Source organism: Neovison vison, chromosome X, assembly GCF_020171115.1.
Source record: "Neovison vison isolate M4711 chromosome X, ASM_NN_V1, whole genome shotgun sequence".
Taxonomy (NCBI): domain Eukaryota; kingdom Metazoa; phylum Chordata; class Mammalia; order Carnivora; family Mustelidae; genus Neogale; species Neogale vison.
This window is the reverse complement of record NC_058105.1, coordinates 62,646,512-62,663,429: the sequence shown is the minus strand read 5'-3', so window position 1 is coordinate 62,663,429 and position 16,918 is coordinate 62,646,512.

Genomic DNA, 16,918 nt, shown 5'->3' with positions numbered 1-16,918 from the left:
TTCCTGAGGCTGAGTTCTAGTATATGTGCTGCCGAAGCGAGCACCTGAGGCTGAGTTCTAATCCAGTGCATCCAAGATATGGTGGTCATCATTCTTTCACCCAGCCCCCATTCATGGGACAAGGATAAATATGGGACATGGGTGACACTAATACTAGGGCCTTGATCACCTTTGCACCAAAATGTGACAAAGGAGATGCATGCTAAGACAAGCAAGGCAAAGAAAACTAAGTCTGCTGCATCCCTCCCATCTCCAGAACCTGGGATGTCATACAGAAGCGTGCCATTTGCTGACCTTCAGTACCAGAGCTGTGCCTTGGAGATTTTTCACTAGAAAAGAAGGAGGGCTTAGAAGAGAGAACTATGAATCTTTCCCCATAGGAACTGACTTTATTTACAATAGGATACGAAGAAATTAAAGCCTAAGAGTACTCTAAAAAAGAGTGAACAAATAAATAAGTAAAACCAGGGTGCCTGGGTGGCTCAGTGTGTTAAAGCCTCTGCCTTCAGCTCAGGTCATGATCCCAGGGTTCTGGGATCGAGCCCCACATCAGACTCTCTGCTCAGCAGGGAGCCTGCTTCCTCCTCTCTCTGCCTACTGTGATCTCTGTCTATCAAATAAATAAATAAAATATTTTAAAAAATGAGTGAAGATAGTGGCAAATTGTAACTGGAAATAAATTGATACAACAACTTTAATTATAGGCTAAACCTTAGACTGGTTATTTCCTGGAGAGAAACAGAGGGAAAGGCGTCTGAAAAGAGCCATCCAGAGATCAAAGTAAATCTCAAACACTGATCTTGGAAGATATCCCTTCAAAGATATCAAATTTGACTGGGTCAGACTGTAAGTCAGTTTATGCCCTAGTGCATATGTAAAAGATAAATAAATAAATAAATAAATAATAATCACAGGCAATTAGTGAAACTTAAGATCTGGGAGTGATCAGAGAAAGAGACAAGGAAAGCCCTGCCAATATGAGTGTTCTCCCAAGGTGAATGTGTGTGTGTAATCAAGGTTGCACCCTCTGAGGGGCAATGTCAGAGGATTTGCATAGTAATTTAAACAAACATATAATAATAACAAGACCTGAGGGAAAGGTGTACTAGTTCCCAATTTTGCCACAATATATTATTTAAAGTGTCTAGGCTCATACCATGGTTAAATGGATAAAAAACAAGAAACATCTATATGTTGCCTAAAAGAGACCCAGTTTAGACCTAAAGACAACTGCAAGTTGAAAGTTAAAGGATGGAGAAACACCTATCATGCAAATGGAATTCAAAAGAAACCTGGGGTAACAGAAGAAGATGGCAGTGAAGTAGGAGGACCTTAGGATTGCCTCATCCCATGAACACAACAAGATAACCATCAAATCATCTTAAATACTGCAGAAATTCACCCAAAGACTGACAGAACAAACTCCACAAATAAAGGGACAGAGGAGGCCACATCAAAAAATGTAGGAAGTGTAGAGACATGGTTTAGGGAAGAAGCATATCACTGGTGCTATAGAGAGGAGGGAGCTGTGATTGTGAAGAAGGGAGAGAGAGAGAGGGAGGGAGGGAGGGAGAGAGAGAGAGAGAGAGAGAGAGAGCACACAGGGGAATGCACAAGGAGAACACTTCCCCCAGAATCCATTGGCTTGGAAAATGAGAGATGCTCATTTTCCCCTCTCAGGGGCTGAGAATGAGATATTGCAACAAATAGGGCTAGAACTTTTTAAGTCTAGAACTTAAAAGGTCAGTGGGATTAGCTGGGATAGAGCCTAGAGGGTGCTTCTGCTTCTGGAGAGAAGGCAGGCTAACAACCAAGGAGCACACAGCCTGGGAACAGCAATCTGATGAAAACCAGGGGCACTCAGATCTTATTCACTCTTCTCAGAGTGCATTCCTGAGAGGCACCCTTCACAGGGACAGCCCTCTGGGAGCAAAGGAGCTGCCTGGTGCCATTTTCCTCCCCTACCCCTCAACATAAACACAGAGCCACCTGTGGGAAGCAGCACAGCACCAACACTAGCTGCCTAACTTGCTTATACCAAGACCCACCCCCCTGGACTACACTGGGATTGCCTACCTCAGTCACACTTGCCACAGTCCCAGGGCAAGCAGGCCTCTGAAGATCAGCACAAACCCCTTCTGGCCCACTTCTCACAACTAGAGAGTTCCATAGGGCTTCATTTCTAGCGGAGGTGGTGACAGGTCTCATTTCACAAGCAAACCACAGCACCATAGCTAAAACTCACCACATTCATGCCAAGAACCAAACACTGCCCACAGAAGGCAAGGAGAACTTCTTCAGAAGCATAGAGGAAGAAAAGCACAATAGCAGAGGGCATATAGCATACACTGTAGCTACCCCCTGAAGTGCCAGGGCCTGGGCTATACATGACCTCTTCTTCATAAGGCTGTTACTACCAAGAGCATGAGACATAATTGTTTTTTTTTTTAACACAAAGAAGATGGCAGGGATATAGACAAAATGTGAAGGTGGAGAAATTTATCACAAATGAAGGAACAAGATAAGGCCACTGCCAGAGATTTAAGTGAAACAGATACAAGTAACATGCCTGATAGAGAATTTAAAGCAGAGATGATAGAGATACTCACTGGGTGTGAGAAAAGAATAAAAGGCATCCACAGGACCTGTAACAGTGATAAAAGAGTTTAAAAAGAATTAAAGATGAAGATCAATAATCAAAAAGATCAATAAGATGAAGAATGCAATTAACAAGATAAGAAACATACTTGATTCAATAAACAGCAAGCTGGAAGAAGCAGAGGAACAACTTAATAACCCAGAACACAAAGTAATGGGATGTAATGAAGCTGAACAAAGACAGAAAGAAGAATTATGAAACAGAATAGACTTAGGGAACTCAGTTACTACATCAAATGTAGTAACATTTGTATTATAGGAGTCCCAGAGGAAGAACAGGGAGAAAAGGGGGCAGAAAATTTATTTCAATAAATAATGCCAATAATACCTGCAAATATCCCTAATCTGGGGAAGAAAATGTATATCCGGATGCACAATGCATAGAGACCTCCTATCAATCAACCAAAGACATACCAAGACATATTGTAATTAAATTGGCAAAATATAGTGATAAAGAAAAAAATATTAAAACTACCAAAACAAAAGAAGTCCATAACTTACAAAGGAAAACCCATAAAGCTAGCTACAGATTTCTCAAAAGAAAATTGACAAGCCAGAAGGGAGTGGCATGATTTATTCAAAGTGCTGAATGAGAAAATACTATAGCTAAGAATACTCTATCCAGCAAGGCTGCCATTCAGATGAGAAGGAGTGATAGAGTTTCCCAGACAAACAAATATTAAAGTAGTTCATGACCACTGAAGCAGCACTGTAAGAAATAATAAAAGGAGAGACCAAAAATGACAAAGACAAGAGAAACTCAGAGAAAATCTAAAGGAACAATCATAAAACAAGTAATAAAATGGCAATAAAAACATATCTATCAATAATTATTTTTAATGAAAATGGATTAAATGTTCCAATCAGAAGACATAGGGTATAAGAATGGATATAAAAACAAGATCCATTTATATGTTGCCTGGAAGAGACTACTTTTAAACCTAAAGACAACTACACATTGAAAGTGAAGATATTGAGAATCATTTATTATGTTAATGAATGTGAAAAGAAAGATGGGATACAAATACTTATCAGATATAATAGATTGTATTTTTTGGTGTATTTTTTAAAGGAGATAGAAGTTCACTGAATATCCTGCAAAGTACTGGCAGGGAGGACAGCAGAGGAGTAGCTGTCTAGCCAGACAAAATGGGTTTAAAAACCAAGACTGTAAGAAGAGACAAGGAAAAACAGTATAATCATGAAAGGCGTGATTTAAAAAGAAGACATAACAATTGTAAATATTTATGCACCCAACATGGGAGCACCCAAATACATAAAATAATAACAAATATAAAAGAACTAATCAATAGCAATACAATAATAGTAGGGGAATTTACTAGTCCAATTACATTGATGGACAGATCATTCAAACAAAAATGAACAAGGGAACAGTGGCTTAAAATGACACACTGGACCAGACAAATCTAACAGATATATTGAGGACATTCAGTCCTAAAACAGGAGAATACACATTCTTTTCAAGTGCATATGAAACATTATCCAAAATAGATCTCACATTAGGTAAGAAAAACATGCCTCAACAAATACAAAATATTGAAATCTTACCATGAATCTTTTCTGGCTTCAAAGCAATAAAACAACAATTCAAACACACACACACACACACACACACACACACACACACACACAGGAAAGACCACAAATATAAGGAAGTTAAACAACATGCTATTAAACAATGGATGGTCAACCAGGAAATCAAAGAAGAAATGGAAAAATACATGGAAACAAATGAAAATGTAAACAAAATGGCCCCAAAACATTGGGATGCAGAAAATGTGGTCCAAAGAGGGAAGTTTATAGCAATACAGGCCTACCTTAAGAAGCAAGAAAAATCTCAAATAAACAACTTAACCTTACAACTAAAAGGACTACAAAAAGAACAACACCTGAAGCCTAAAGCCAACAGAAGGAAGGAAATAATAATTACTCGAGCAGAAACAAATGATATAGAAACAAGAAAACAATACAACAGGTTACCTGAAAAAATTAATAAAACTGATGAACTTCTAGGTAGCCTTATCAAAAAGAAAAGAGAAAGGATCCAAATAAGTAAAATCACAAATGAGAGAGGAGAAATAACAACAAACACAATGATAATACAAATAATTAATTATAAGAGAATATTATGAGAAACTATATGAAAGCAAAGTAAACAACCTAGAAGAAATGGATAAATTCCCCCAAAAAACCGATATAATTTGCCAAAATGAAAACATGAAGAAATAGAAAAAAATTAAAGATTTTATTTATCGGGATACCTGGGTGTCTCAGTTGGTTAAGTGGTTGCCTTCGGCTCAGGTCAAGATCCCAGAGTCCTGGAATAGAGTCCCACATTGGGTTTCTTGCTCAGCAGGGAGCCTGCTTCACTCTCTGCCTCTGCCTGCCACTCTGCCTGCTTGTTCCCTCTCTCTCTCTCTCTCCCCCTCTCTGACAAATAAATAAATAAAATCTTAAAAAGATAAAGATTTTATTTATCTGTCAGAGAGAGAGAGAAAGAGAGAGAGAGAGAAAGTGTACAAGCAGGAGAGTGGCAGGCAGAGGGAGAAGCAGGTTCCCTGCTAAGGAGAGAGTCCAACCTGATGCAGGACTTGATCCAGTACTCAGATCATGAATGAGCCAAAGGTCGATGCTTAACCAGCAGACACTTAATGCTTAACCACCCAGGCACCCAAGAAATAGAAAATTTGAACAAAAATTGAACAAAAAAATTTTTTGAACAAAAATTTAACCAGCAAGGAAACTGAATCACTAATGAAGAAAACTTCCAATAAACAAAAGTCCAGGATCAGGGGGCTTCATAAGGGAATTCTACTAAACAGTTAAAGAAGAATTAATACTTATTCTTCTTAAATTATTCCAAAAAAAAGAGAAAAGAAGGTAAAACAACCAAATTCATTCTATGAGGTCAGCATCACCCTGGTAGCAAAACCATAAAGAGACCCCATTACCAAAGAAAAAAACAGTCTACTGTAACTGATACACATAGATGCAAAAATTCCCAATAAAATAGTAGGAAAGTGAATCTAACAATGCATTAAAACAATCATTTACCACAATCATGTGGGATTTACTCCTAGGATGCAAGGGTGGTTCAATATTCACAAGTCAATTAATGTGATACATCACATTAATAATATGAAGTATAAGAACCACATAATCATTGTCAATAGATGCAGAAAAAAACATGTGAGAAAGTACAACATCCATTCGTGATAAAAACCCTCAACAAAGTAGGTTGGGAGGGAACATACCTCAACATAATAAAGGCCATATATATAAAACCAATGGATAAAATTGTTCTCAATGGAAAATGAAAGAGGTTTCCTCTATGGTCTGGAAGAATACAGGGATGTCCACTCTTACTACTTTTAATTATTATGGTGCTGGGAGTTCTAGTAACAGACAACAAAAAGAAATAAAAGACATCTAAATCAGCATGGAAAAAGCAAAAATTTTAATAATTGCCTATGACATGGTATCTATATAGAAAACCAGAAAATTTTTCCCAAAAAACTGCTAGATCTGAGAAATTCAGTAAAGTCAAAGGGCATAACAGCAGTGTACAAAAATCTGTTACATTTCTATGTGCCAAAAATGAAGCATCAGAAAAAGAAATTAAGAAATCAATCCCATTTACAATTACACCAAAAGCAATTAGGTACACAGGAATAAACCTAACTAAAGAAATAAAAGAGCCAGACACTGAAAATTATGAAAAACTGGTTAAAGGAATTGAAGAAAACACAAAGAAATGGAAAGACATTCCATGCTCACGGATTAGAAGAATAAATATTGTTAAAATGTCTATACTACCTGAAGTAATCTACACATTTAATGCAATCCGTATCAAAATATCAACAGCATTTTTCACAGAACTAGAACAAACAATCCTAAAATTTGTATAGACCCACAAAAGGCCCTGAATAGCTAAAACAATCTTCAAACAGAAAAGCAAAGCTGAAATAGCTTCAAGAGAATAGGTGTTATTTCTTCTTTGAAAGTTTGGTAGAATTCTTCAGGGAATCTCAGGTCCTGGGCTCTTGTTTTTTGGGAGGTTTTTGATCACTGCTTCAATCTCATTACTGGATATTGGTATATTCAGGTTGTCAATTTATCCCTGGTTCAATTTTGGAAGTTTATAGTTTTCCAGAAATGCACCCTTTTCATCTAGGTTGCTTAACTTATTAGCATATAACTGTTGATGATGATTTCTGATGACTGTTTCTATTTCCTTGGTGTTAGTTGTGATCTCTCCCTTTTCATTCATAATTTTATTAATTTGGGCCTTCTCTCTTTTCTTTTGGATTAACTTGGCCAAGGATTTATCGATCTTATTGATTCTTTCAGTAAACCAGCTTCTAGTTTCATTGATGCATTCTACCGTATCTCTAGTTTCTATCTCATTGATATCTGCTCTAATCTTGATTATTTCCCTTCTTGTGTGTGGAGTTGGCTTACTTTGTAGTTGATTCTCCAGTTCTTTAAGGTGTAGAGACAGCTGGTATATTCTGGATTTTTCAATTTTTTTGAGGGAAGGTTGGATGGCTTTTCAAATATTGAAAAAGAAAAAAACAAAACTGACAGCATCATGTTACCTGATTTCAAGCTTTACTACAAAGCTATGACCACCAAGACAGCATGATAATGGCATAAAAACAGACATATAGACCAGTGGAACAGAGTAGCCCAGATATGGATCCTCAACTCTATGGGCAAATAATCTTTGACAAAGCAGAAAAAAATATACAGTGGAAAAAAGACAGTCTCTTTAATAAATGATGCTGGGAAAATTGGACAGCTATGTGTAGAAGAATGAAACTCGACCATTCTCTTACACCATACACAAAGATAAACTCAAAATGGATAAAAGACCTCAATGTGAGGCAGGAATCCCTCAGAATAATAGAGGAGAACATAGGCAGTAACCTCTTCGATTCAGCAACAGCAACTTCTTTCAAGATATGCTTCCAAAGGCAAAGGAAACAAAAGTGAAAATGAACTTTTGGGACTTCATCAAAATCCAAAGCTTTTGCACAGCAAAGGAAACAGTCAACAAAACAAAGAGGCAACCCAAGGGATGGGAGAAGATATTTGCAAATGAAAGTACAGACAAAGGCTGATATCCAGGGGGCCCCTTGTTGGCTCAGTGGGTTAAGCCTTTGCCTTCAGCTCAGGTCATGATTTCAGCATCCTGGGATCAGCCTGTATTGGACTCTCTGCTCAGTGGGTAGCCTGCTTCCATCTCTCTCTGCCTGCCTCTCTGCCTTTTTGTGATCTCTCTGTCAAATAAATAAATAAAATCTTAAAAAAAAAAAGGCTGACATTCAGGATCTATAAAGAACTCCTCAAACTCAACACACACACAACAGATAATCATGTCAAAAAGTGGGCAGAAGACATGAACAGACAGTTCTCCAATGAAGACATACAAATGGCTAACAGATACATGAACAAATGTTTATCATCACTAGCCATCAGGGAGATTCATATCAAAACCACATTGAGATACCACCTTACACCAGTTAGAATGGCCAGAATTAACAAGACAGTAAACAACGTGTGTTGGAGAGGATGTGGAGAAAGGGGAACCCTCTTCCACTGTTGGTGGGAATGCAAGTTGGTGCAGCCACTTTGGAGAACAGTGTGGAGATTTCTTAAGAAATTAAAAATAGAGCTTCCTTATGGCCTTGCAATTGCACTACTGGGTATTTATCCCAAAGATACAGAGGTAGTGAAAAGAAGGGCCATCTGTACTCCAACGTTCATAGCAGCAATGGCCACAGTCGCCAAACTGTGGAAAGAACCAAGATGCCCTTCAACAGATGAATGGATAAGGAAGATGTGGTCCATATACATTATGGAGTATTATGCCTTCATCAGAAAAGATGAATACCCAACTTTTGTATCAACATGGATGGGATTGGAAGAGATTGTGCTGAGTGAAATAAGCCAAGCAGAGAGAGTCAATTATCATCTGATTTCACTTATTTGTGGAGCATAAGAAACAACACGGATGATTTGGGGAGATGGAGAGGAGAAGGGAGTTGAGGGAAATTGGAGGGGGAGATGAACCGTGAGAGACTATGGACTCTGAAAAACAACCCGAGGGTTTTGAAGGGGCGGGGGGTAGGAAGTTGGGTGAGCCTGGCGGCAGGTATTATGGAGGGCACGTATTGCATGGAGCACTGGGTGTGGTGCATAAACCATGAATTCTGGTACACTGAAAAGAAATTTAAAAAATAAAAAATTAAAAAAAAACCACAGCTGGACATATCACAACTCTGGACATATAGAGTAACAACAGACAAAGCAGAATACTATATAATAATAATGATCACAAACCAAGAAGAAGATATAGCAACTGTAAATATTTATGTACCTAACATAGGAGCACCTAAATACATAAAAGAGTTAACAACAAGCATAATTAACTAATTGATAAGAATAGAATGATTTTAGGGGACTTTAATACACTGTGAACATCCATGGGCTGATCTAAACAGAACATCAGCAAGGAAACAATGAATATGAATGGCACCCAGGAACAGATGGATTTAATATATTCAGAATATTCCATCCTAAAACAAGAGAATACACATTCTTTTCAAGTGTAAATGGAACATTCTCCAGAATAGATCTCATATTGGCCCTCTAAACAGTCCTAAAATATTCAAGAAGTTTGAAATCATACCATGGTTATTTTCTGACCATTAATCTATGAAACAAGAAGAAAAGAAAAACTCTGTAAAGACAACAAATACATAGAAGTTAAATAACATGATACTAAACAATGAATAGGTCAATCAGGAACTCAAAGGAGAAATTAAAAAGTACATGAAAACAAATGAAAATGAATACAAAATGGCCAAAAACAACTGAGATGCAGCAAAGTGTTTCCAAAAGGGAAGTTTATAGCAATACAAACCTACCTTAAAAAAACAAGAAAATTCTCAACTAGACAACAAGAGTATTGCACCCAAATGAGCTAGAAAAAGAACAACAAATAAAACCTAAAAACAACACAAGGAAAGAAATAATAAAATTAAAGCAGAAATAAATGCTACAGAAACAAAAAGAAACAAACAAAATAATATAACAATGAAATCAAGAGTTGGGTCTTACGGGGCGCCTGGGTGGCTGAGTGGGTTAAGCCTCTGGCTTTGGCTTGGGTCGTGGTCTCACGGTCCTGGGATCCGGCCCTATGTCGGGCTCTCTGCTCAGCAGGGAGCATGCTTCCCTTCCTCTTCCTCTGCCTGCCTCTCTGCCTACTTGGGATATCTGTCTGTCAAATAAATGGATGAAATCTTAAAAAAAAAAAAATCTTTAAAAAAAAAAGAGTTGGGTCTTAGAAAAAAATCAATAAAATTGATAATTCTCTAGTCAGACTTATCAAGAATAAAACAGAAAGGACTCCAAAATAAAATCACATATGAAAGAGGAGACATAACCAACACCAGACAAGTACAAGCAATCATAAGAAAACATTATGAAAAATTATATGCCAAAAAACTGGACAATCTAGAAGACATGGATAAATCTCTAGGACATATAAACTCCAAAAACTGAAACAGGAAGAAGTAGAAAATTTGAACAGATCAATAGTCAGCAAAAAAAAATTATGTCAGTAATTTAAAAATTCCTACAAAACAGGAATCCAGGACCTGATGGCTTCACAGGCAAATTCTACCTACCTTTTAGAGGAGAGTGAATACCTATTCTTCTCAAACTAGTCCTTAAAATAGAAAAGGAAATAAAACTGCCAAATTCATTCTATGAGGTCAGCATTACTATGTTAACAAAACCAGATAAAGACCCCAATTAAAAAAAAAAAAAAAGCTACAGGAACGCCTGGGTGGCTCAGTTCGTGAAGCGGCTGCCTTCGGCTCAGGTCATGATCCCAGCATCCTGGGATCGAGTCCCACATCGGGCTCCTTGTTCTGTAGGGAGCCTGCTTCTCCCTCTGCCACTCTGTCTGCCTGTGCTCGCTCACTCTCTCTCTCTCTCTCTGACAAATAAATAAATAAAATCTTAAAAAAAAAAAAGCTACAGGCCAATATCCCTGATGAACTTAGATGCAAAACTCCTCAATAAAATACTAGCAAACTGAGTTCAAGAATACATTTAAAAAAAATCATTCATCACAATCAAGTGGAATGTATCCTTGGGTTTCAGAGGTGGTTTAATATTCTCAAATTAGTCAAGGTAATATGGCACATCAATAGGAGAAAGGAAAAGGAAAAGAACCACAAGAACCTTTCCACAGATGAAAATTTTAAAAAAAGTATTTGGCAAAGGTACAACATGCATTCATGATAGGTTTGGAGGGAACATACCTCAGCATCATAAAGGCCATATGAAACACTACAGCTAAAATTATCCTTAACTGGGAAAAACTGAGAGCTTTTCCTCTATGGTCAGGACAAGAGAGGGATGTTCACTGTCACTTGTATTTAACATAGTACTGGAAATACTAGCTACAGCAATTAGACAACAAAAAGAAATAAAAGGCAATATTTGCTGATGGCATGATATTCTATATAGAAAACCCAACAAAGACTCGACCAAAAAATTACCAGAATGGATGCACAAATTCAATACAGTTGCAGAATACAAAATCAACATACAGGAATCTGTTATATTTCTATGTAACAATAATGAAGCAGCAGAAAGAGAAATCAAGGATTTGATCCCATTGAGATTTGCACCAAAAACCATAAGATATTTAGGAATAAACCTACCAAAGAGGCAAAAGACCTGTACTCTGAAATCTATAAAATACTATGAAATAAATGGAAGACGATACAAAGAAATGGAAGGACATTCCATGCTCATGAATTGGAAGAACAATTTTTTTTTATAATGTCTATATTACCCAATGAATTCTACACATGTAATACTTTCCCTATCAAAATGCCAACAGCATTTTTCACAGAATTAGAACAAACAATACTAAAATTTGTATAGAACCACAAAAGACCCTGAATAGCCAAAACAATCTTGAAAAAGAAAAGAAAACTGGGAATCATCACAATTCTGGACGTTGTTATATTACAAAACAGTAATGATCAAAACAGTATGGAACTGTCGCAAAAACAGATATATAATTCAATGGAACAGAATAGAAAACCCAGACGTGAGTCCACATCTATATGGGCAATTAATCTTCAGCACACAGGAAAAAATATTCAGTGGGAAAAATAGAGTCTCTTCAAAAATGGTGTTGGGAAAACTGGACAGCTACATGCAAAGAAGGTGACTGAATCACATTCATACACAAAAATAAATTAAAAAGAAAAATGAAAGACCTAAAGGCGAGATAGGAAAACTTTAAAATCCTGGAAGAGAAGCCAGGAAGTAACTTCTTGACTTTGGCTGTAGCAACTTCTTACTAGATATGACTCCTGAGACAAATCAAAAGCCAAAATAACCTATTGAGACTTCATCAAAATAAAAAGCTTCTGCACAGCAAAGGAAACAATTAACATTTAAAAAGGCAGCCTACAGAATGGGAGAAGGTATTTGCAAATGACATAACTGATAAAGGATTAGTATCAAAAATATAAAGAACTTATAAAACTCAATACCCCCAAAACGAATAATCCAGTTAAGAAATGGGCAGAAGACATGAATAGACATTTTCCCAAAGAAGACATGCAGGTGGCTAACAGATGCATGAAAAGATACTCAACATCACTCAGCATAGAGGAAGTACAAATCCAAACTAAGATGAGATATCCACTCATACCAGTCAGAATGGCTAAAATGAACAAAACAAGAATCAACAGGTGTTGGTGAGGATGCATAGAAAGGGGAACACTCTTACACTGTTGATGGGAATGCAAAGTGGGGCAGCCACTGTGAAAAACACAATGGAGGTTCCTCAAGAAAGTTAAAAATAGAACTACTCTACAACCCAGCAATTGCACTAGTAGTTATTTACCCAAAAGATACAAAAATACTGATTCAAAGGAATACATGCACTCATATGTTTATAGTCAAATTATTAACAGCAGCCAAATTATGGAACGAGCCCAAATATTCATAGACTGATCAATGGATAAAGAAGATATGGTATGATATATACAATGGAATATTAGCCATAAAACAGTCAGAGAAAGAGAAATGTCATATGATTTCACTCATATGTGGAAGACATAAAACAAATGCACATAGGGGGAAATAAGGCAAGCCAAGTATGAAGAACAAACCTGGTTCAGGATTGTTACAGGAGGGGAAGTAGATAGAGGGGATGCTTTAAATAGGTGATGGGTATTAAGGACAGCACTTATTATGATGAGCACTGGGTGTTGTATATAACTGATGCAACACTAAATTCTACACCTGAAACTATTATTATACTGTATATTAACAATTTAAATAAAAATTTTTTTCAATTTATTTATTTTCAGAAAGACAGTATTCATTATTTTTTCACCACACCCAGTGCTCCATGCAAGCCGTGCCCTCTATAATACCCACCACCTGGTACCCCAACCTCCCACCCCCCCGCCACTTCAAACCCCTCAGATTGTTTTTCAGAGTCCATAGTCTCTCATGGTTCACCTCCCCTTCCAATTTACCCAAAAGCACATACCCTCCCCAATGTCCATAAACCTACCCCCTTCTTCCAACCCCCTCCCCCCAGCAACCCACAGTTTATTTCGTGAGATTGAGTCACTTATGGTTTGTCTCCCTCCCTATCCCATCTTGTTTCATGGATTCTTCTCCTACCCACTTAAGCCCCCATGTACTCACACTGACTACTCATTCAATATAGTACTAGAAAACTAGGGAGAGCAATTAAGCAAGAGGAATAAATAAAATGCATCTAAATTAGAAAACCAGAAAATTGTACTTATTTGCAGTTGATATGATTTTGTACAGTCCCAAAGACTCATGAAAAAACAGTTGAAATTGATCAACACATTCCATAACCTTGCAGGATGTAAAATCAACATACAGACATCAGTGACCATGTCTCTACACTAATAATAGGATATCTTAAAATAAATAAATAAAAAAATAAAATGATCCCATTCAACATAGAATCAAAAACAATACAGTAATTAGGGTTATATTTAACTAAAAGAGTGAAGTATCTGTACAATGAAAACTAAAAGACTATTGAAACAAATCAAAGAAGACAAATGGAAAGACATTCCATGTTAATGAGTCCAAATAATAAATATCATTAAAATGTACATACTACCCAAAGATTGTCTATAGATTCAACACAATCCTTATCAAAGTTCCAATGGCATTTTTCATAGAAATAGAAAAAAAGTCTTCAACTTTGTATGTCACTTCAAAAGATCTTGAACAGTTAAAAGAATCATGAGAAAGAACAAAGTGCAGTCATCACACTTTCTGATTTCAAACTATAGTACACAACTATAGTAATAAAAACAATGTTACTCCCATAAAATAGACATAAAGACTGATGGAATAGTATGGAAGACCCAGAATAATACATGCATATATCCTGAACTAATATTCAACATGGTAACTAAGAACACTCAAAAGGGAAAGGACAGTCACTTGAACAAATGGTGCTTGGAAAATTGTATAGACATATGCTGGACAATGAAATTAAATTTCTTACACCATTAACAAAAATTAACTTGAAATGGATCCAGTACTTAAACATAAGACCTGATATCATAAAATTCCTTGAAGAAAACAGAGAAGAACCTCCTCAACATTGATTTTGGCAATGATTCTTTGAATATGGCACCAAAAGTACAAGCAACCAAAGTAAAATTAAGTGAACAGGACTGCATCAAACTTAAAAGTTTCCGTTCAGCAAAAGAAACACTAAAATAAAAGACAACCTTAAGAATGAGAGAAAATACTTATAAACCATATATTGGATTATGGGTTAATATCCAAGATATATAAAGAACTACTTAAAACTCAATAGCAAAATAATCCCAACAATCTGATTTTAAAAATCTGACTTTAAAATGGGCAGAGGCACTAATTAGTGTCCCAAAGAGAATAAACAAATGACCAACAGGTACATGAAAAGATGCTCAACATCAATATCAGGGAAATACAAACCCAAACCGCAATGAGATACTATCTCAAATCTATTAGAATGGCTATCATCAGAAAAACAGGAGATAGCAAATACTGGCACAGACATGGGGAAAAGAGAACACTTTTCTACTGTTGGAGGGAATGTCAATTGCTCCAGCCATGGAGAATCCTCAAAATATGGAAGACCCTCAAATGGAGAGTCCTCAAATAAATTAAAAATAGAACTACAATAAAATCCAGAATTTCCACTTCTGGGCCATTGTAAAAGAAAAGATATCGAAGAGATATATGCACTCCCATATATTCTAAGCATTATTTACAATATCCAACATTGAAAACAATCTCTGTGTCTACTGGTGAATGAAAGGATCAAGAAGATGGGATATATATGTACAATAAAATATTATATGACCATGAGATAAAAGGAAATATCCCACCATTTTCAACAATGTGAATGGACAATGAGGACATTATTATAAGTGAGATAAGACAGAAAAAGACAAGTACTCTATGATATCACTTATATGTACAATTTAATAAATAAAAAATAAAAAATGAATAAATAAATAATAAATTTATTAAATAAATAAATAAATATTTTTAAATAAAAAATGAAATGGTAGGGAAATAGATATGTTTTTAAGGGTACATGACTTGAACTATAAATCATGGGTATCTAATGCACAATACAATGAATACAGACAAAAATATTGTATTCAAAACATCAAACTTGCTAAGAGATTTGAGCTTGAGGAAGTAAGAAGGAGTCAAGATGGTGGAGGTGTAGGGGACCCCATTTCAACTGGTCCCCTGAATTTAGTTAGATATCTACCAAACAATTCTGAACATCCATGAAATCATCTCAAGATGTAAGAATATGTATTTGGATCACTACAAGCAGAAAAACACTGCCTGTTAACAGGTAGGAAGGGTGGAGTGTGAATCTGCAGGGAGATATGGAAAGATAAGCATAAGGGGGAGGAAGATTCCATAAACTGGCAGCTGGAAAGTGATATAACACTGGGCCGCAAAAATGTCCTTCACCAGAGACTGGGCAAAAACTTGCAGAGTGGTAGCAGCAAGGAAAGGACTTTAGAGCATACTTTAGAGAGGATCCAGGAGCTGTGGGTGTGTGCTCACACCAGCAGCTATTCAAGGTTTTAGAAGAAAAAAAAGGCAGGGACACCTAGGCCCCTGGGACAACCTTTAAGAAAGTCACTATGGTGTGACTGTGGGAGGCTGCTGTTTTCAGTGGCACATACAGAAACAAGAGACTGTTTGTCCTGGAGACTGTTTCTGCACATACAGAAAGAGTGCTCTGGGCCAGAGGTTTGGTTGTGGCCATTTTTGCTCTAACCCTCAGAAGAGGTGCAAAAATCTTCCAGAGAACAAAAGCTCAAAAAACCTGTTTCCACAGAACCAAGACCCACTGAAAGGGGCCAGGACAATACTGCCCAAGCAGGGTTGGGAAGTGAGAAACATCATGGCATTCCTCTACCCCAGAAGACGGGCTAGAAGAAGATGACAACCCTCCATTCCCCCTTAAGACTGTAAAATCCCAGCACCACGGGAAAATAGTATATTGAGCTCCAGGCTCCAGCCATGGAGAATTGCTTCATGCCTTATTTTTCAGATACACTCTCTTTTTATTTTTTTTTTCTATTTTTTTTCTTTCTCTTATGCTTCTTCTGTTTTTTTTTCTTTTTACCTTTTCCCATTTCAGCTAGATGTTTACTATATCAATTTATATTTCATAGTAGCTTTTTAACTTATACTTTTTCACACACACATATGTATGTATTTATATATATATATATATATATGCTTCATTTTAGTCATTTTTTCTTATTCAATATTACTTTCATATATATAGAAGTTTTACTTCCCCTGTAATTTTGGGAAGTAGTGTCTTCTAACAAACAAAACAAAATATACCCAGGAAAAACTGAAACACTCAACAATGTCCACACTGAGATAGTATAGCCCTCCTTCCCCTCACTGAATTTTATAAAATTTTCTTTTTTTTTTTTACATTTTTAGATTTTATTAATTTTATTCTTGTGTTTCATTTTGGCTTTGTTTTTTAGTGGTGATTTTCAACCCTTCTGGATTTTCCTAGGGTGCATTGTGCTTGGGCTATGGTTGGTATTTTTCACTTTGTCCACTCCCTCAACCATTCCTCAACATAATGACTAAG